Below are 21,269 nucleotides of genomic sequence, written 5' to 3'. Positions count from 1 at the left end.
AGACGTCGGGATTCTTGGCCTCCGGAGGAGATGAATTCAATCCGGGGCCAGAGACAAGGCTGGATCGCTCAGAGCTTTTGTGTAATAAAGTTTTATTAAAGTATAAAGGAGATAGAGAAAGCTTCTGACATAGGCATCAGAAGGGGGCAAAAGAGTACCCCCCTCCTAGTCTTTAGCTGTATGTTATATAGTCACTCACAGTCTGTTAATGAAAAGAAAGGAATGTCATAAAATTTAGAATGGCACCAGATAATTCATCCCTGGTCATAAAACGATTGACTTGAATCTTGTAGAAGGGCCGATTACCAACAAATAGCTTCCTTTACATATATTAGGGAACAATATCTGAGTAAGTAAGTTAGGCCATTTGGTGGAACCAACTTGAAGATAGAGTCTGGAATACATTAACATAGCTTAAGACAACATTTCCATAAGAAAAAGAAATGTATTGGTTAACTCAAGGTTTGAGAGTAGTTAGCTTCAGGTGAGACCAGGTGTCATGGCAACACAGCATTTTAAGAGAAACCTCCTTTTAAATTTGTATAGAGAAGGAAAAGCATATCGCAGGTTTGTTTCCTCCTGCCACTTAAGAGAGATAAAAATTTCTGGCACTTGCAGTCTATTTCCTCCGTTTGGAGACCTCTGGCCTTCCTGCCTGTTACCCTCTCACAGGCCTGTCCCTTGAATACAACAGGTGCCTCTACTGTTGCCAGGTGTATGTAGGTGGGACAATGTGTCTTAATTCTCATTGTTGCATATAGTTTAAATTCCGTTTTGATGGTTAAATCCCAACAAGGGGAGTATGACATCACTGACAAATGACACACATATATGCCCTTTGAACTATGGCGTTGGAGAAGATTTTTGTTTTTCTTTTTTTCATTTATTTTTATTAGTTGCAGGCTAATTACTTTACACTATTGTAGTGGTTTTTGACATATATTGACATGAATCAGCCATGGATTTACATGTGTTCCCCATACCGATCCCCCCTCCCGCCTCCCTCTCCATCCCATCCCTCTGGGTCTTCCCAGTGCACCAGTCCTGAGCACTTGTCTCATGCATCCAACTTGGGCTGGTGATCTGTTTCACCCTTGATAGTATACTTGTTTCAATGCTATTCTCTCAGAACATCCCACCCTCGACTTCTCCCTTAGAGTCCAAAAGTCTGTTCTATATATCTGTGTCTCTTTTTCTGTTTTGCATGTATGGTTATCATTACCATCTTTTTAAATTCCATATATATGCGTTAGTACACTGTATTGGTGTTTATCTTTCTGGCTTACTTCACTCTGTATAATGGGCTCCAGTTGCATCCATCTCATTAGAACTGATTCAAATGAATTCCTTTTAATGGCTGAGTAATATTCCATAGTGTATGTGTACCATAGCTTCCTTGTCCATTTGTCTGCTGATGGGCATCTAGGTTGCTTCCATGTCCTGGCAATTATCAACAGTGTTGCAATGAACATTGGGGTGCACGTGTCTCTTTCAGATCTGGTTTCCTCAGTGTGTATGCCCAGAAGTGGGATTGCTGGGTCATATGGCAGTTCTAGTTCCAGTTTTTTAAGGAATCTCCACACTGTTCTCCATAGTGGCTGTACTAGTTTCCATTCCCAACCAACAGTGTAAGAGTGTTCCCTTTTGTCCACACCCTCTCCAGCATTTATTGCTTGTAGACTTTTGGATAGGAGCCATCCTGATTGGCATGTAATGATACCTCATTGTAGTTTTGATTTGCATTTCTCTGATAATGAGTGATAATGAGCATCTTTTCATGTGTTTGTTAGCCATCTGTATGTCTTCTTTGGAGAAATGTCTGTTTAGTTCTTTGGCCCATTTTTTGATTGGGTCATTTATTTTTCTGGAATTGAGCTACAGGAGTTGCTTGTATATTTTTGATATTAATCCTTTGTCTGTTGCTTCATTTGCTATTATTTTCTCCCATTCTGAAGGCTGTCTTTGCACCTTGCGTACAGTTTCCTTTGTTGTGCAAAAGCTTTTACATTTCATTATGTCTCACTTGTTTATTTTTGCTGTTATTTCCAATATTCTGGGAGGTGGGTCATAGAGGATCCTGCTGTGATTTTTTCCCCCAATGTTTTCTTCTAGTTTATTTTATTTTATTTTGGATAGTGTTTTTCCTATGTTCTCATTGTGGAGTTTTATAGTTTCTGGTCTTATATTTAATCTTTAATCCATTTTGAGTTTATTTTTGTGTATGGTGTTAGAAACTGTTCTAGTTTCATTCTTTTACAAGTGGTTTACCAGTTTTCCCAGCACCACTTGTTAAAGAGGTTGTCTTTTTCCCATTGTATATCCTTGCCTCCTTGGTCAAAGACAAGGTTTCCATAGGTACATGAATTTATCTCTGGGCTTTAAATTCTGTTCCATTGATCTGTATTTCTGTCTTTGTACCAGTACCATACTGTCTTGATGACTGTGGCTTTGTAGTAGAGCCTGAATTCAGGCAGGTTGGTTCCTCCAGTTCCATTCTTCTTTCTCAAGATTGCTTTGGCTATTCAGGTTTTTTTGTGTTTCCATACAAATTGCAAAATTATTTCTTCTAGTTCTGTGAAAAATACCCTTGGTAGCTTGTTAGGGATTGCATTGAATCTATCGATTACTTTAAGTAGGATAATCACTTTCACAATATTGATTCTTCCAATCCATGAACACGGTACATTTCTCCATCTATTTGTGTCCTCTTTGATTTCTTTCATCAGTGTTTTATAGTTTTCTATATATAGGCCTTTCACTTCTTTGTGTAGATATACTCCTAAGTATATTATTCTTTTTTTTTTTTTTTTTTTGCATTGGTGAATGGTATTGTTTCCTTCATATCTCTTTGTGTTTTCTCATTGTTAGTGTATAGGAATGCAAGGGATTTCTGTGCATTAATTTTATATCCTGCAACATTACTGTATTCACTGATTAGCTCTACTAATTTTCTGGTAGAGTCTTAATGGTTTTCTATGTAGAGGATCTTATCGTCTGCAAACAGTGAGAGTTTTACTTCTTCTTTTCCTATCTAGATTCTTTTCATTTCTTTTCCTCTCTGATTGCTGTGGCCAATCCTTCCAAAACTATGTTGAATAGTAGTGGTAAGAGTGGGCACGCTTGTCTTGGTCATGACTTTAAGGGAAACACTTTCAATGTTTTCCATTGAGGATAATGTTTGCTGTGGGTTTGGCATATATAGCTCTTATTATATTGAGGTATGTTCTTTCTATTCCTGCTTTCTGGAGAATTTTATCATAAATGGATGTTGAATTTTGTCAAAGGCTTTTTCTGCATCTATTCAGGTAATCACATGGTTTTTATCTTTCAATTTGTTAATGTGGTGTATTACATTGTTTGATTTGCAAATATTAAAGAATCCTTGCATTCCTGGGATAAAGCCCACTTGGTCATGAGGTATGATCTTTTTAATATATTGTTGTATTCTGTTTGCTAGAATTTTGTTAAGGATTTTTGCATCTGTGATCACTAGTGATACTGGCCTGTAGTTTTCTTTTCTTGTGGCATCTTTGTCTGGTTTTGATATTAGGGTGATGGTGACCTCATAGAATAGGTTTGGAAGATTGCTTTCTTCTGCAATTTTCTGGAAGAGTTTGATTAAGATAGGTATTAGCTCTTCTCTAAATTTTTGGTAGAATTAAGCTGTGAAGCTATCTGGTTCTGGGCTTTTGTTTGCTGGAAGATTTCTGATTAAAGTTTTGATTTCTGTGCTTGTGAAGGGTCTGTTAAGATCTTCTATTTCTTCCTGGTTCCGTTTTGGAAAGTTATACTTTTCTAAGAATTTGTCCATTTCTTCCAAGTTGTTCATTTTATTGGCATAGAGCTGCTGGTAGTAATCTTTTATAATCCTTTGTATTACAGTGTTGTCTGTTGTGATCTCCATATTTTCATTTCTAATTTTCTTGATTTGGTTCTTCTCCCTTTGTTTCTTGATGATTCTGGCTAACAGTTTGTCAATTTTATTTACCTTTTCAAAAAACTAGCTCTTAGCTTTGTTGTTTTTTGCCATGGTCTCTTTTGTTTCTTTTGCATTTATTTCTGCCCTAATTTTTAAGGTTTCATTCCTGCTACTAAATCTGGGATTCTTCATTTTTCACTTCTCTAGTTTCTTCAAGTGTAGAGTTAGGATATTTATTTGACTTTTTCCTTGTTTCTTGAGGTAAGACTGTATTGCTATGAACCTTCCCATTAGCACTGTTTTACAGTGTCCCATAGGTTTTGGGTTGTTGTTTTTTCATTTTCATTTGTTTCTATGCATATTTTGATTTCTTTTTTTGATTTCTTCTATGATTTGTTGGTTATCAGAAGCATGTTATTTAGCCTCCATATGATGGAATTTTTAATATCTATTTTTTCCTATAATTGAGATCTAACCTTACTGCATTGTGGTCAGAAAAGATGACTGGAATGATTTCAATTATTTTTTGAGTTTACCAAGGCTAGATATATGGCTCAGGATGTGATCTATTCTGGAGAAGTTTCCGTGTGCACTTGAGAAAAAGGTGAAATTGATTGTTTTGGAGTGAAATATCCTATAGATATCAATTAGGTCTAGCTGGACCATTGTGTCGTTTAAGGTTTGTGTTTCCATGTTAATTTTCTGTTTCGTTGATCTATCCATAGGTGTGATTGGGGTATTAAAGTTTCCCACTATTATTGTATTATTGTTAATTTCCCCTTTCATTCTTGATAGCATTTACCTTACATATTGTGGCGTTCCTATGTTTGGTGCATATATATTTATAATTGTTATGTCTTGTTCTTGGATTGATCCTTTGATCATTATGTAGTGTCCTTCTTTGTGTCTTTTCACAGCCTTTATTTTAAAGTCTATTTTATCTGATAAGAGTATTGTGACTCCTATTTTCTTTTGGTCTCCGTTTGCGTGGAATATTTTTTTTTGTCCAGCCCTTCACTTTCAGTCTGCATGTGTCCCTTGTTTTGAAGTGGGTCTCTTGTAGACTGCATATATAAGGGTCTTGCTTTTGTATCCATTCAGCCAGTCTTTGTCTTTTGGTTGGGGCATTCAACCCATTTACATTTAAGGTAATTGTTGATAAGAATGTTCCCATTGACACTTGCTTTGTTGTTTTTGGTTCACGTTCATACAACCTTTCTCTGTTTCCTGTCTAGAGAACATCCTTTAGCATTTGTTGAAGAGCTGGTTTGGTGGAGCTGAATTCTCTCAACTTTTGCTTGTCTCTAAAGCTTTTGAATTCCCCTTCATATCTGAATGAGATCCGTGCTGGACACAGTAATCTGAGTTGTAGGTTATTCTCTTTCATAACTTTAAGTATGTCCTGCCATTCCCTTCTGTCCTGAAGAGTTTCTATTGAAAGATCAGCTGTTATCCTTATGGAATGCCCTCATGTGTTATTTGTTGTTTCTCCCTTGCTGCTTTTCATATTTGTTCTTTGTGTTTTATCTTTGTTAATTTGACTAACATGTGTCTTGGGGTGTTTTGCTTGGGTTTATCCTGTTTGGGACTCTCTGGGTTTCTTGGACTTGGGTGGCTATTTCCTTCCCCATTTTGGGGAAGTTTTCAGCAATTATCTCCTCGAGCATTTTCTCATGGCCTTTCTTTTTGTCGTCTTCTTTTGGGACTCTTATAATTGAATGCTGGGGCGTTTCACATTGTCCCAGAGGCCCCTGAGGTTGTCCTCATTTCTTTTAATTCTTTTTTTCTTTTTTCCTCTCTGCTTCATTTATTTCCACCATTTTATCTTCCACCTCACTTATCCTATCTTCTGCCTCCGTTATTCTACTGTTGGTTCCCTCCATAGTGTTTTTGATCTCATTTATTGCAGGAGAAGGTAATGACACCCCACATCAGTAGTCTTGCCTGTAAAATCTCATGGATGGGGGAGCCTGATAGGGTGCAGTCCATGGGGTCGCTAAGAGTCAGACATGACTGAGCGACTTCAGTTTCACTTTTCACTTTCACACATTGGAGAAGGAAATGGCAACCCACTCCAATATTCTTGCCTTGAGAATCCCAGGGATGGGGGAGCCTGGTGGGCTTCCATTTATGGGGTCGCACAGGGTTGGACACAACTGAAGTGACATAGCAGCAGCAGGAGCACTGCATTATTCATTTTTAATTGACTCTTTTTTTTTTTTTTAATTTCTCCTAGGTCCTTGTCTCTCCAAGGTCCAAGGATTGCATATTCTCAGTCCTTGTCTCCAGGCTATTTATCTGTAACTCCATTTTGTTTTCAAGATTTTGGATTATTTTTATTATCATTATTCTAAATTCTTTTTCAGGTAGACTCCCCTTCTCCTCCTCTTTTGTTTGGCTTGATGGGCATTTTTCATGTTCCTTTAACTGCTGGGTATTTCTCTGCCATTTCATCTTATTTAGATTGCTGTGTTCGGGGTGGCCTTTCTGTATTCTGGTAGTCTGTGGCTCCTTTTTATTGTGGAGGTTTCTCCCAGTGGGTGGAGCTGGACGTTTGGCTTGTCAAGGTTTGCTGGTTAGGGAGGCTTGCATTGGTGTTCCGGTAGGTGGAGCTGGATTTCTTCTCTCTGGAGTGCAATGGAGTGTCCAGTAGTGAGTTTTGAGATGGGCCTATGGGTTTCGTGTGACTTTGGGCAGCCTGTATATTGACGCTCAGGGCTATGTTCCTGTGTTGCTGGAGAATTTGCATGGTATGTCTTGCTCTGAAACTTATTCTCCCTTGGGTGGTGGTTGGTTTCAGTGTAGGTATGGAGGCTTTTGGATGATCTCTTATTAATTAGTGTTCACTGTAGTTAGGAGTTCTCTTGTGTTCTAGGTTTTGGGCTTAAGCCTCTGTTCTCTGGATTTCAGTCTTATTCTTCCAGTAGCCTTAAGACTTCTCCATCCATACACCACTGATATTAAAACTTCTAGGTTAATGGTGAACGGGTTCTCCACAGTGAGGGACACCCAGAGAGGTTCACAGAGTTACATGAAGAAGAGGAGAGGGAGGAAGGAGATAGAGGTGAGCAGGAGGAGAAAAGGGAGGGGGGGATTCAAGAGAAGAGAGACAGATCTAGGCAGTACTCTGTTCCCTAAGTGTTCTCCACAGTCCAGAACAACCACAGAGTTTCACAGAATTGGATTGAGAAGAGAAGGGAGAGGGAGGAAATAGAGGTGATCTGGGGGAAAAAAGGAGAGTTAAAGGGGGGAGAGAGTGATCAAACCAATAATCACACTCCTGAGTAAAAATGAGTATTGTAGTTTGGATTCTTAAATGTCCAAAACTGATATCAAATATTGAAAAACAATGATTAAAAATTTAGAGTAGAGGTTAGACTATTAAAAATACAATATTAACTACACCAGAAGGGGCCTATATAGCGAGAAGTGTAAGCTCGAACAAAGCTCGAACAATCTGAAACTGAACTAAACCCACACTGCCTGCAACAGCTCCAGAGAAATCCCTAGATATATTTTTACTACTATTTTTTTTATTTTTAATTAAAATCTTTTTCTCTTTCTTTTTTTACTTTTACTTTTTCGTTTTTTTTTTTTAAGTCCTCTATTATTCCTCTATTACTCCTTAATTTTCATTTTTATAACCCACTGTAACTTGGCCAAAAAAAAAAAAAAAAAAAGACCCTATTTTTAAAGCTAGCTCCATATATATTTCTTAAATTTTTGTGTGTTTTTGTGGTTTTTTACTATTGTATATTTGAGAGTCTAACCTCTACTCTAGATTTTTAATCTTTGTTTTTCAGTATTTGATATCAATTTTGGACATTTAAGAATCCAACCTTCAGTACCCATTTTTACTCAGGAGTGTGATTACTGGTTGGATCACTCTCTCCCCTTTTGATTCTCCTTCTTTTCCCCCAGATCACCTCTATTTCCTCCCTCCCCCTTCTCTTCTCAATTCTATGAATCTCTATGGGTATTCTGGGCTGCGGAGAACACTTCGGGAACAGAGTAAAATCTAGATATGTCTCTCCTCACGTGAATATTCTTTTTTCTCCTCCTGCTCACCTCTATGTCCTTCCTCTCTCCTCTTCTTCATGTAACTCTGTGAATCTCTCTGGGTGTCCCTCACTGTGGAAAATCCTTTCACCATTAACCTAAAAGTTTTATTATCAGTGCTGTATGGAGGGAGAAGTCTTGAGGCTACTGAAAGAATAAGATTGAAATCCAGAGGCAAGAGGCTTAAGCCCAAAACCTGAGAACACCAGAAAACTCCTGAATACAGGGAACACTAATTCATAAGAGATCATCCAAAATCGTCCATACCTACACTGAAACCAACCACCACCCAAGAGCCAATAAGTTCCAGAGCAAGACATACGATGCAAATTCTCCAGCAACACAGGGACATAGCCCTGAGCATCAATATACAAGCTGCCAAAAGTCACACCAAACCCACAGACCCATCTCAAAACTCACTACTGGACACTCCATTGCACTCCAGAGAGAAGAAATCCAGCTCCACCCACCAGAACACCGAGAGAAGCTTCTCTAACCAGCAAACCTCAATAAGCCAAACACCCAGCCCCACCCACTGGGAGAAACCTCCACAATAAAAAGGAACCACAGATTACCAATATACAAAAAGGCCACCCCAAACCCAGCAATCTAAATTAGATGAAAAGGCAGAGAAATACCCAACAGGTAAAGGAACATGAAAAATGCCCACCAAGCCAAACAAAAGAGGAGGAGAATGGGAATCTAGCTGAAAAATAATTTAGAATAATGATAATAAAAAAGATCCAAAATCTTGAAAACAATTGGAGTTACAGATAAATAACCTGGAGACAAGGATTGAGAAGATGCAAGAAATGTTTAACAAGGACCTAGAAGAAATAAAAAAAGAGTCAATTAAAAATGAATAATGCAATAAATGAGATCAAAAACACTCTGGAGGGAACTAACAGTAGAATAATGGAGGCAGAAGATAGGATAAGTGAGGTGGAAGATAAAATGGTGGAAATAAATGAAGCAGAGAGGAAAAAAGAAAAATGAATCAAAAGAAATGAGGACAACCTCAGGGACCTCTTGGACAATGTGAAATGCCCCAGCATTCGAATCATAGGAGTCCCAGGAGAAGACGACAAAAAGAAAGGCCATGAGAAGATACTCGAGGAGATAACAGCTGAAAACTTCCCCAAAATGGGGAAGGAAATAGCCACCCAAGTCCAAGAAACCCAGAGAGTCCCAAACAGGATAAACCCAAGGTGAAACACCCCAAGACACATGTTAGTCAAATTAACAAAGATAAAACACAAAGAACAAATATGAAAAGCAGCAAGGGAGAAACAACAAATAACACATGAGGGCATTCCATAAGGATAACAGCTGATCTTTCAATAGAAACTCTTCAGGACAGAAGGGAATGGCAGGACATACTTAAAGTTATGAAAGAGAATAACCTACAACTCAGATTACTGTGTCCAGCACGGATCTCATTCAGATATGAAGGGGAATTCAAAAGCTTTAGAGACAAGCAAAAGTTGAGAGAATTCAGCTTCACCAAACCAGCTCTTCAACAAATGCTAAAGGATGTTCTCTAGACAGGAAACACAGAAAGGTTGTATGAACGTGAACCCAAAACAACAAAGCAAATGGCAATGAAACCATTCTTATCAATAATTACTTTGAAAGTAAATGGGTTGAATGTCCCAACCAAAAGACAAAGACTGGCTGAATGGATACAAAAGCTAGACCCCTATATATGCTGTCTACAAGAGACTCACCTCAAAGCAAGGGACACATACAGACTGAAAGTGAAGGGCTGGAAAAAAATATTCCACACAAATGGAGACCAAAAGAAAGCAGGAGTCGCAATACTTATATCAGATAAAATAGACTTCAAAATAAAGGCTCTGAAAAGAGACAAAGAATGACATTACATGATGATCAAAGGATCAATCCAAGAAGAAGTTATAATAATTATAAATATATATGCACCCAACATAGGAGCACCACAATATGAAAGGCAAATGCTATCAAGAATGAAGGGGGAAATTAACAGCAACACAATAATAGTGGGAGACTTTAATACCCCACTCACACCTATGGACAGATCAACTAAACAGAAGATTAACAAGGAAACATATACTTTAAATGACACAATGGTCCAGCTAGACCTAATTGATATCTATAGGACATCTCACCCCAAAACAATCAATTTCACCTTTTTCTCAAGTGCACATGGAAGCTTCTCCAGAATAGATCACATCCTGAGCCATAAATCTAGCCTTGGTAAATACGAAAAATTTGAAATCATTCCAGTCATCTTTTCTGACCACAATGCAGTCAGATTAGATCTCAATTACAGGGAAAAAAACTATTAAAAATTCAAACATATGGAGGCTAAATAACACGTTTCTGAATAACCAACAAATCATAGAAGAAATCAAAAAAGACATCAAAATATGCATAGAAATGAATGAAAATGAAAACACAACAACCCAAAACCTATGGGCCACTGAAAAGGCAGTGCTACCCAAAGCAATCTATAGATTAAATGCAATCCCAATCAAGCTACCAAGGGTATTTTTCACAGAACTAGAACAAATAATTTCACAATTTGTATGGAAATACAAAAAACCTTGAATAGGCAAAGCAATCTTGAGAAAGAAGAATGGAACTGAAGGAATCAACCTGCCTGACTTCAGGCTCTACTACAAAGCCACGGTCATCAAGACAGTATGGTACTGGCACAAAGACAGAAATATAGATCAATGGAACAGAATAGAAAGTCCAGAGATAAATCCACGTACCTATGGACACCTTATCTTCGACAAATGAGGCAAGGATATACAATGGAAAAAGACAGCCTCTTTAACAAGTGGTGCTGGGAAAACTGGTCAACCACTTGTAAAAGAATGAAACTAGAACAGTTTCTAACACCATACACAAAAATAAACTCAAAATGGATTAAAGATCTAAATGTAAGAACGGAAACTATCAAACTCCTAGAGGAGAACATTGGCAAAACACTCTCCGACATGAATCACAGCAGGATCCTCTATGACCCACCTCCAAGAATATTGGAAATAAAAGCAAAAATAAACAAATGGGACCTAATTAAACTTAAAAGCTTTGCACGACAAACGAAACTATAAGCAAGGTGAAAAGACAGCCCTCAGAATGGAGAACATAATAGCAAATGAAGCAACAGTCAAAGGATTAATTTCAAAAATATACAAGCAGCTCTTTCAGCTCAATTCCAGAAAAATAAATGACCCAATCAAAAAATGGGCCAAAGAACTAAACAGATATTTCTCCAAAGAAGACATACAAATGGCTAACAAACACATGAAAAGATGCTCATTATCACTCATTATCAGAGAAATGCAACTCAAAACCACAATGAAGTACCATTACATGCCAGTCAGGATGGCTGCTATCCAAAAGTTTACAAGCAATAAATGCTGGAGAGGGTGTGGAGAAAATGGAACCCTCATACACTTATATGAAGTTCGCTTTAAAAATAGTGTCTTTTTTTTTTTTTTTCCCGCCACTTTATAGTGGGTTTTAAAAATGAAAATTAAGGAATAATAGAGGAGCACTTAAAAAGAGAGGACTTAAAAAGTAGAGTAATAGAAGACTTAAAAAAAGAAAGAAAGAAAAACTTTTAATTAAAAAATAATAATAGTAAAAAATATATTTCAGAATTTCTCTGGAGTAATTGCAGGCAGTGTGGGTTCAGATCACTTTCAGATAGCTCCTTGTTTGAGCGTACACTTCTCAATATCTATAGGACCCTTCCAGTGTAGTCGGTGTTAACTACAGGGATTTTAATCCATTGCACCCGTCACTTCTGAGGCAGTTTCCTTTGTTTATTTGGCTTCTGTTCGCGGGTCTCTTCAGTGTCTAAATTCCACCCTGACACAAGTGGGCAGAGGTGGTCTTTTGTTTAGGTTCCCTTGTCCAGTCGTGCTGTGGGGAGGGAGGGGCACTGCAGACAAATATCACTGGCTTGTGTCGCTGCAGTGTTCCAGCCACACTGGTTTTGTCCCCGCTCACGGCATAGGTTATTTCCCTGACTACAATGCTAAGGCTCCTGTCTGCTCTACAGGGAGTGGGTCGTGAGTTGCATGCACTTCCCAGGCCTAAGCCGCTCAGGTTCAGGTTCTTGGGTACTCCATAAAGGCCCAGACTCAGATAGCCCTCCGTTTTGTGCCTTCCCCGTCCAAGCAGCTCAGACAACCAGGAACGTGACGAGCACTCTCTCCCCAGGTGCAGTGTCCCTTATTCCTCCACAGTCCCAGCCTCACTTTCCAGGCCCATCGGTCAGTTGCACTTTGTGTCTCTCCTGGGGAGCTGATTTCTGGCTGCAACCCTCCCAGTGGATGTCAACCATCCAGAGTCTCAGGAAGTCTTTGGTTAGAGACTGGAAGCCTGTTTGCAGTTTGGTAGGGGATGCCATCTATGGGGCTGGGTTTGCCCCTTTCCCCTCCCTCTTGGCTCCTGCCTCTGGCAGGGGATGGGCCGGTCTGCAGCCTGCTAGCTCTTCTCTCTTATTCACTCAGTCCTTTGTTCTGGGAACGGGCAGGTAGTGCCTAAGTTTAGGGCTTTTCCCAGGTTAATTCTGTCTCTCTTGCTATCCCACAGTCTAAGTTGCTATTTCTTAGTTAGCTCCCTCAGATTGCCCTCAGGACTTTCAGGCCCGGTCCTTACCCTAAGCAATGCCATCACCCACTCCTCTCCGCTCAGCCCCCACTTGCTGGTGGTGGATGCGAGTGTGGGGTATTTTTCTGCTGGGAGTTGTTTGTACACATGTAATCTGTGGGCTTTATTTATTTTTCCTCCTAGTTAGGTTGCCCTCTGAGATTCAAAAACTTCCCCCACATCCGCCAGTGAGAGGGTTTCCTGTTGTTTGGAAACCTCCTCTATTAAGACTCCCTTCCCAGGATGGATCTCCATTCCCTACTCTATTGTCTATCTTTTTATCTTTAATATTATGCCGTACCTCCTTTTGAAGACAATGGGCTGCTTTTGTGTGTGTCTGATGTCCTCTGCTAGAAATCAGAAGTTGTTTTATGGAGTTTGCTCAGCATTCAAATGATCTTTTGATGAATTTGTGGGGGAGAAATTGGTCTCCCCATCCTACTTCTGTGCCATCTTAGCTCCTCCCCTTGGAGAAGACTCTTGAGAGTCACTTGGACTGCAAGGAGATAAAACCAGTCCATCCTAAAGGAAATCAGTCAAGAATATTCACTGGAAGGACTGATGCTAAGTTGAAGCTGCAATTATTTGCCTGCCTGTTGTGGAGAACTTATTCATCAGAAAAGACCCTGATGTAAGGAAAGATTGAAGGCAGGAGGAGAAGAGAAGGCAGAGGATGAGATGGTTGGATATCATCACCAACTCGATGGATATGAGCTTGAGCAAGCTCCGGGAGTTGGTGATGGATAGGGAAGCCTGGCTTGCTGCAGCCCATGATGTTGCAAACAAACAGATAACAACTGACGGACTGAACTGAACCGAAAAAATTGAGAACAAAACTAATAAATCTAATTGCATCAAGTTGGTGACTAGCTGCATATAACAACACATTATTTAAGCGGCTTTGAAATTCAGGCTTATGACTACATTCAGAGTGGAATATCTTCTAAGGAAAAACAAAAATACTGCCCATAAAAAACAAAACCAAAGAAAACCAAAAGACAAACTAGGAAAGAAATTTGAAACTATATTCAACAACTTCAATTCAGTTCAGTAGCTCAGTCGTGTCCAACTCTTTGTGAGCCCATTAACTGTAGCTCGCCAGGACTCCCTGTCCATCATCAACTCGTGGAGTCCACACAAACTCATGTCCATTGAGTCAGTGAAGCCATCCAACCATCTCATCCTCTATTATCCCCTTCTCGTCCTTCCCTTAATCTTTCCCAGCATCAGGGTCTTTTCAAATGAGTCAGCTCTTCACATCAGGTGGCCAAAGCATTGGAGTTTCAGCCTCAGCATCAGTCCTTCCAGTGAACATTCAGGACTGATTTCCATTAGGATGGACTGGTTGGATCTCCTTGCAGTCCAAGGGACACTCAAGAATCTTCATCAACACCACAGTTCAAAAGCATCAATTCTTTGGGTCTCAGCTTTCTTTATAGTCCAACTCTCACATCCATACATGACCACTGGAAAAACCATAAGCTTGACTAGATGGACCTTTGCTGACATAGTAATTTCTCTGCTTTTCAATATGCTGTCTAGGTTGTGCACAGCTTTCCTTCCAAGGTATAAGTGTCTTTTAATTTCACGGCTGCAATCACCATCTAAAGTCATATTGGAGCCCATAAAAATAAAGTCAACCACTGTCTCCCCTGTTTCCCCATCTATTTGCCATGAAGTGATGGGACCAGATGCCATGATCTTAGATGTCTAAATATTGAGCTTTAAGTCAACTTTTTTACTCTCCTCTTTCACCTTCATCAAGAGGTTCTTTAGTTCTTCCTCACTTTCTGCCATAAGGGTTGTGTCATTTGCATATCTGAGGTTATTGATATTTATCTTGGCAATCTTGTATCCAGTCTGTGCTTTGTCTAGCCCAGTGTTTTCATGATGTACTCTGCATATAAGTTAAATAAGCAAGGTGACAATATACAGCTTGATGTACTCCTTTCTTATTTAGAACCAGTCTGTTGTACCATGTCCACTTATAACTGTTGCTTCCTGACCTGCATACAGGTTTCTCAAAAGGCAGGACAGATGGTCTGGTATTCCCATCTCTTGAAGAATTTTTCACAGTTTATTGTAATCCACACAGTCAAAGGCTTTGGTATAGTCAGTAAAGCAGAAATATGTGTTTTTCTGGAATTCTCTTGCTTTTTTGATGATCCATTGGATGTTGGCAATATGATCTCTGGTTCCTCTGGCTTTCCTAAAACCAACTTGAACATCTGGAAGTTCATGGTTAACATTCTGCTGAAGCCTGGCTTGGGGAATTTTAAGCAATACTTAACAAGTGTGTGAGATGAGTGCAATTGTGTGGTAGTTGGAGCATTCTTTGGGATTGCTTTTCTTTGGGATAGGAATGAAAACAGACATTTTCCAGTCCTGTGGCCACTGCTGTTTTCCAAATATGCTGGTATATTGAGTGCAGCACTATAACAACATCATCTTTCAGGATTTGAAATAGTTCAACTGGAATTCCATCACCTCCACTAGCTTTGTTCACAGTGATGCTTCTTAAGGCCCATTTGACTTCACATTCCAGGATGCCTGACTCTAGGTGAGTGATCACACCATCGTGATTATCTGGGTCATGAAGATCTTTTTTGTACAGTTCTTCTGTGTATACTTGCCACCCCTACTTAATATCTTCTGCTTCTATTAGGGCCAGATCATTTCTGTCCTTTATTGAGTTCATCTTTGCATGAAATATTCCCTTGGTATTTCTAATTTTGCTGAAGAGATCTCTAGTCTTTCCCATGCTATTGTTTTCCTCTATTGCTTTGTAGTGATCACTAAGGAGGGCTTTCTTATCTCTCATTGCTATTCTTTGGAACTCTGTATTCAAATGGGTATATCTTTCCTTTACTCCTTTGTTTATTGCTTCCCTTCTTTTCACAGCTGTCTGTAAGGCCTCCTCAGACAGTCATTTTGCTTTTTTGCATTTTTTTTCCCTTTGGGATAATCTTGATTCCTGTCTCCTGTATAATGTCATGAACCTCTGTCCATAGTTCATTAGGCACTCTATTAGATCTAGTCCCTTACCTCTATTTCTAACTTCCACTATATAGGCATAAGGGATATGATTTAGGTCATACCTGAATGGTCTAGTGGTTTTTCCCACTTTCTTCAATTTCAGTCTGAATTTGGCAATAAGGAGTTCATGATCTGAGCCACAGTCATCTCCTGGTCTTGTTTTTGCTGACTGTATAGAGCTTCTCCATCTTTGGCTGCAAAGAATATAATCAATCTGATGTCGGTGTCGACCATCTAGTGATGTCCATGTGTAGAGCCTTCTCTTGTGTTGCTGGAAGAAGGTGTTTGCTATGACTAGTGTGTCCCCTTGGCAAAACTCTATTAGTCTTTGCCCTGCTTCTTTCTGTACTCCAAGGCCAAATTTGTGTGTTACTCCAGCTGTTTCTTGATGTCCTACTTTTGCATTCCAGCCCCCTATAATGAAAAGGACATCTTTTTTGGGTGTTAGTACTAGAAGGTCTTATAGGTCTTCATAGAACTGTTCAACTTCAGTTTCTTCAGTGTTACTGGTCAGAACATAGACTTGAATTACTGTGATATTGAATGGTTTGCCTTGGGAACAAACAGAGATCATTCTATCATTGTTGAGATTGCATCCAAGTACTGCATTTCAGACTCTTTTGTTGACTATGATGGCTACATTTCTTCTAAGGGATTCCTGCCCACAGTAGTAGATATAGTGGTCATCTGAGTGAAATTCACCCATTCCAGTCCATCTTAGTTCACTGATTCCTAGAATGTTGATGTTCACTCTTGTCATCTCCTGTTTGACTGCTTTCAATTTGCCTTTATTCATGAACCTAACAATCCAGGTTTCTAAGCAATATTGTTCTCTACAGCATCAAATCTTCCTTGTATCACCAGTCACATCCACAGCTGGGTGTTGTCTTTGCTTTGGCTCCATCCCTTCATTCTTTCTGGAGTTATGTCTCCACTGATCTCCAGTAACTTATAGGGCACCTACCAATCTGGGAGTTCATCTTTCACTGTCCTTTCTTTTTCCTTTATCATACTGCTCATGGGGTTCTCAAGGCAATACTGAAGTGGTTTGCCATTCGCTTCTGCAGTGGACCACATTCTGTCAGACCTCTCCACCATGACCCATCTGTCTTGGGTGCCCCACACGACATGGCTTAGTTTCATTGAGTTAGACAAGACTGTGGTCCATGTGACAGATTGGCTAGTTGTCTATGACTGTGGTTTCAGTCTGTCTGCCCTCTGATGCCCTCTGTCAGTGCCTACGATTTTCCTTGGGTTTCTCTTACCTTGGACGTGGGGTCCTTCTTCACGGCTGCTCCAGAAAAGCGCAGCCGCTGCTCCTTACCTTGGAAGTAGTGTAGCTTCTCTTGGCGCCCGCCCCTAACCTTGGATTTGTGGAAGTTCCTCTCCAAAGCGTTTCTGCTGTGCCCTTGCAGCCGCCACGCTTCTGCACCGCCATCACAGCTGTGGCTAGCAAAAATTCAACAACTTATTCTTCCTGATATTGTTTCTGTTATTGTGACAGAATCATATGTATATTAATAGCTAAAAGCAAGACAATAATTAAAACTAATGCTCTGATGTAAGCCTTTCAGTGGCTGAAAAAATTTTCACACATAATAAGTTTAATGAAAACCCTGCTGTCTTAAATCTTGAAATGAAAGCATATGTTTGTACCAATGAATTATACTCCTCTTTATTTTATTTTCTATGGAAAATGTATACTTCCTCCTGTGATGACTGTAGAGCCTAGAAACAAGACAACTTGATCACAGTGACTGTTCTGAGGTCTAACATGTAGCTTCTAAATATATTTCCCATCAGACGATCTTAAAGAGATGGCTGATTTCAGGACTATGTCAAGAAATGCACAAAATAATCTTGGGAATCTTGAATGACAGGAAGGTGAGGGACTTTAAAGACCCGTGGGGACTGTACAGAAAGTTTAGGAATCCAAATAAAAAGGCCAAACATCTACCAGTTTGTTGGGCAGAATGATGTTTCTACTTCTCAACACACTGTTTATGTTTCTCATAGCTTTCCTGCCAAGAAGCAATCATCTTCTGATTTCATGGCTGCAGTCACCATTCACAGTGGTTTTAGATATAAGATGAAGAAACTTGTCACTTCTTCTACCTTTTCTCCTTCTATTTGCCTTGAAGTATGGGGCTGGATCCCATTATCAGAGTGTTCTAATATTTAATTTTAGGCTGGTCTAATGTGTCCAAATATTAATAGGCAACATCTAATTTGTCACTGTGATAGACTGCTAGGGCACCAACTCACCATTCTGAGCACTGTGAAAGGGAATAATCATCAATATGTATGCTATTTTTGGTTCTATTAAGCATATGTTATATAACTACAAACAGTTCCAGGAAAACAAGCTAGACTGTCCCTTCTGGGGGTGAGGAGAGACTGATGGGGATCAGCTATAATACAGATGAAGCCTCACTCACTGGCCTGCAGCTCAACTCCTGCTGTGGCGGTCTGGTTCCTAGTAGACCAAGGACTGGTACTGGTCCTGGCCCACTGTGCTGGTATTGTGAACTCCTGCTCTAAACCCAATAGTGGGACATTCTGTAAGACAACCACCCTGCTTCCTACCAGTTTCTGAACAAGTAAATGGCATTAAAATTGGGAGAGGAGCAGTCCTATTGTCTTAAAGGAGAACAACCAAGTGCAATAAATAAGTACACTCTTTCAATAAACTTTGAGAAGACAAATGCTTATTGAGAATCAGGGAAATTTGCATATGGACTAGATAAAATATGTTCATTTTATTGGGAACAAAAGAGCAATTTTTAACATCCTATCATGTTACCCCAAATACTCATTATGTACATTTTGTGAAATGTTCATCTCATCCCTAAAATACTTCAGAAAAAATGAATACGGAGTAAAAGAGAGAATGAAATGAGGGTCTGTCTTGATTTAGAATCAGATCTGCAGAGCTGCTATGTATTGAATTGTGTCCACCCTTGACTCCCAATGTGATGAAAATAGGAAGTAGGGTCTTTGGGAGGTACCCAGGTTGACAAGGGGTTTTGATGGTGGTCCCTCATGATGGGATTAGCCTCTCCCTCTTTTTCTTTCTTATTCTCCCTCTTCGTCCTTCCCTTCCCCCACCACATGTGTGAACATAGCAAGAAGAGTAAAACCTGATGTAAGTCAAGAATGTCTTTACTGGGAACTCGACTGTCCACCACCTTGATATTGCATGTGCAGGTGGTGCAGATGGTGACTGACCTCCTCCCAACTTAGAATCCAAAGATCACCTGCTCCTCATTCACACAACACAGACCCTTGGCTGCCTGAGTAATATGAACCTGCATTCACAGCGAGAAGCATTCTCTTCTCAGCCTTCTGACAACTTAGATAAGTGTCTTATGTTTCCTCAGGGAACCCCTGGCTGAGCGAAGTTGGGGTGTGGGACTAGCCTGGATGAAGGGGATGTGTTCCCTCCTTGATGCTCCAAAAGACCTTGGAGCTTCAAAGGCCTTGAGTAGATTGCAATCACATTTATGTTTTTCAGGGACTTTGCTTTATGAATCTGGTTGGAGAAAAAGGACAGAAACACAGGACAAGGCTGGACATTTCTGATCCCAGCTGATTGTGAGTTGAGATTCAGCCACCAGGCTTCAGAGTCAGGGGCTGATGTTATTCACAAGCCACCTTTGAGGAAAGAAAAGAGGAAAGAGTTTTTAGACAGACAGCAGTGTGGCCAAAGGTCCATGGGAATCACACAGGGCAAGATGAAACAAGAGTGATTACTTGTTTCTTTGCTCTATCAGTTCCTTGTAGTTTCTACTCCTGAGAACAAGTACATGGAGATTGTCATGGCATTGGTGGTGTCCCTGGCACTTGATGTTCCTGGTGATAACCAGTTTGTGTACACATCCCTAAGTCCAGAGCCGATTCAGCCTTGTGATAGACCCAGGTTCTTCCTTTTAGGAAAGGTTGATATGGCTCATTGCTGCTAACTCACAAGTGAAGTATGGGATGAAGCCATGGTGGTTGACCTGTAGGCCACGTTCCAAGCATGGGAGGATGGTTGGCAGTGCAAGGGTCGCCATTTATTAAACTTGGTTACCTTGGTTCTTAGCAGTGGCTACTTCCCACATCTAGAATGCTTTTCTCCCAGCTTTTTGCATGGCCGAGTCCTTCTCAACATTTAACATCATCTCAAATGAGTCTCTCTCAGGTTTGCTTTCCCTGGCCACTGCACTCTCACAAGCACAGACTCTGATTCACTAAGTGTCTAGACACTTCCCTTGGTCAAAACAATAATTACAGTTACCACAGTGGCAAGGTGGGAGAGGGATCAATTGAGAATTTGAGACTAATATATGTATACTACTATACCTATTTTTCCCAATTATTTTTATTAGTTGGAGGCTAATTACTTTACAATAATTGTAGTGGGTTTTGCCATACATTGACAAGAATCAGCCATGGATTTACATGTGTTCTCCACCGTGAACCCCACTCCCACCTCCCTCCCCATCCTATCCCTCTGGAGCATTCCAGTGCACCAGCCCCGAGCACTCGCCTCATGCATCCAACCTGGACTGGTGATCTGTTTCACACTTGATAATATACATCTTTCAATGCTGTTTTCTCAGATCACACAACCCTCGGCTTCTCCCATAGAGTCCAAAAGTCTGTTCTATACATCTGTGTCTCTTTTTCTGTCTTGCATATAGGGTTATCATCACCATCTTTCTAAATTCCATATATATGCATTAGCATACTGTATTAGTGTTTTTCTTTCCAGCTTACTTCACTCTGTACAATGGGCTCCAGTTTCATCCATGTCATTAGAACTGATTCAAATGAATTCTTTATAATGTCTGAGTAATATTCCATTGTGTATATGTACCACAGCTCTCTTATCCATTTGTCTGGTCATGGGCATCTAGGTTGCTTCCATGTCCTGGCTATCATAAACAGTGCTGCGATGAACTTTGGGGTACAAGTGTCCCTTTCAGATCTGGTTTCCTTGGTGCGTATGACCAGAAGTGGGATTGCTGGGTCATATGGCAGTTCTATTTCCAGTTTTTAAAGGAATCTCCACACTGTTCTCCAGAGTGGCTGTACTAGTTTGCATTCCCACCAACAGTGTAAGAGGATTCCCTTTTCTCCACACCTTCTTCAGCATTTATTGCTTGTAGATGTTTGGATAGCAGCCATTCTGACTGGCATGTAATGGTACCTCATTGAGGTTTGATTTGCATTTCGCTGGTAATGAGTGATGTTGAGCATCTTTTCATTGTATACTACTATATTTAATAGATAATCAACAAAGACTTACTGTATAGCACAGGAATTCTGCTCAGTAGTCTGTAATATCCTGTATGGGAAACGAATCTAAGAAAGAATGGATACATGTGTATGTATAAGGGAATTAATTTCCATACAAGTAATATTAATAAAATACTGTAAATACACTATACTCCCATATAAATTAAAATCTCAATTAAGAAAAAAAGGTTACCTGTAGAGACCCATGGGGTTCTTTAGACACGCAGGATTCCAGATATGATGCTGGAGATGGCAGAGTGGGTGCAGACACCTAGACATGATCAGAGGTTGCTTTTTGCTGAGCTTTGGTGTCTTTTGCTTC

This window comes from Cervus elaphus, chromosome 2, assembly GCF_910594005.1.
Source record: "Cervus elaphus chromosome 2, mCerEla1.1, whole genome shotgun sequence".
Lineage (NCBI taxonomy): Eukaryota > Metazoa > Chordata > Mammalia > Artiodactyla > Cervidae > Cervus > Cervus elaphus.
This window is presented reverse-complemented; position numbering follows the sequence as displayed.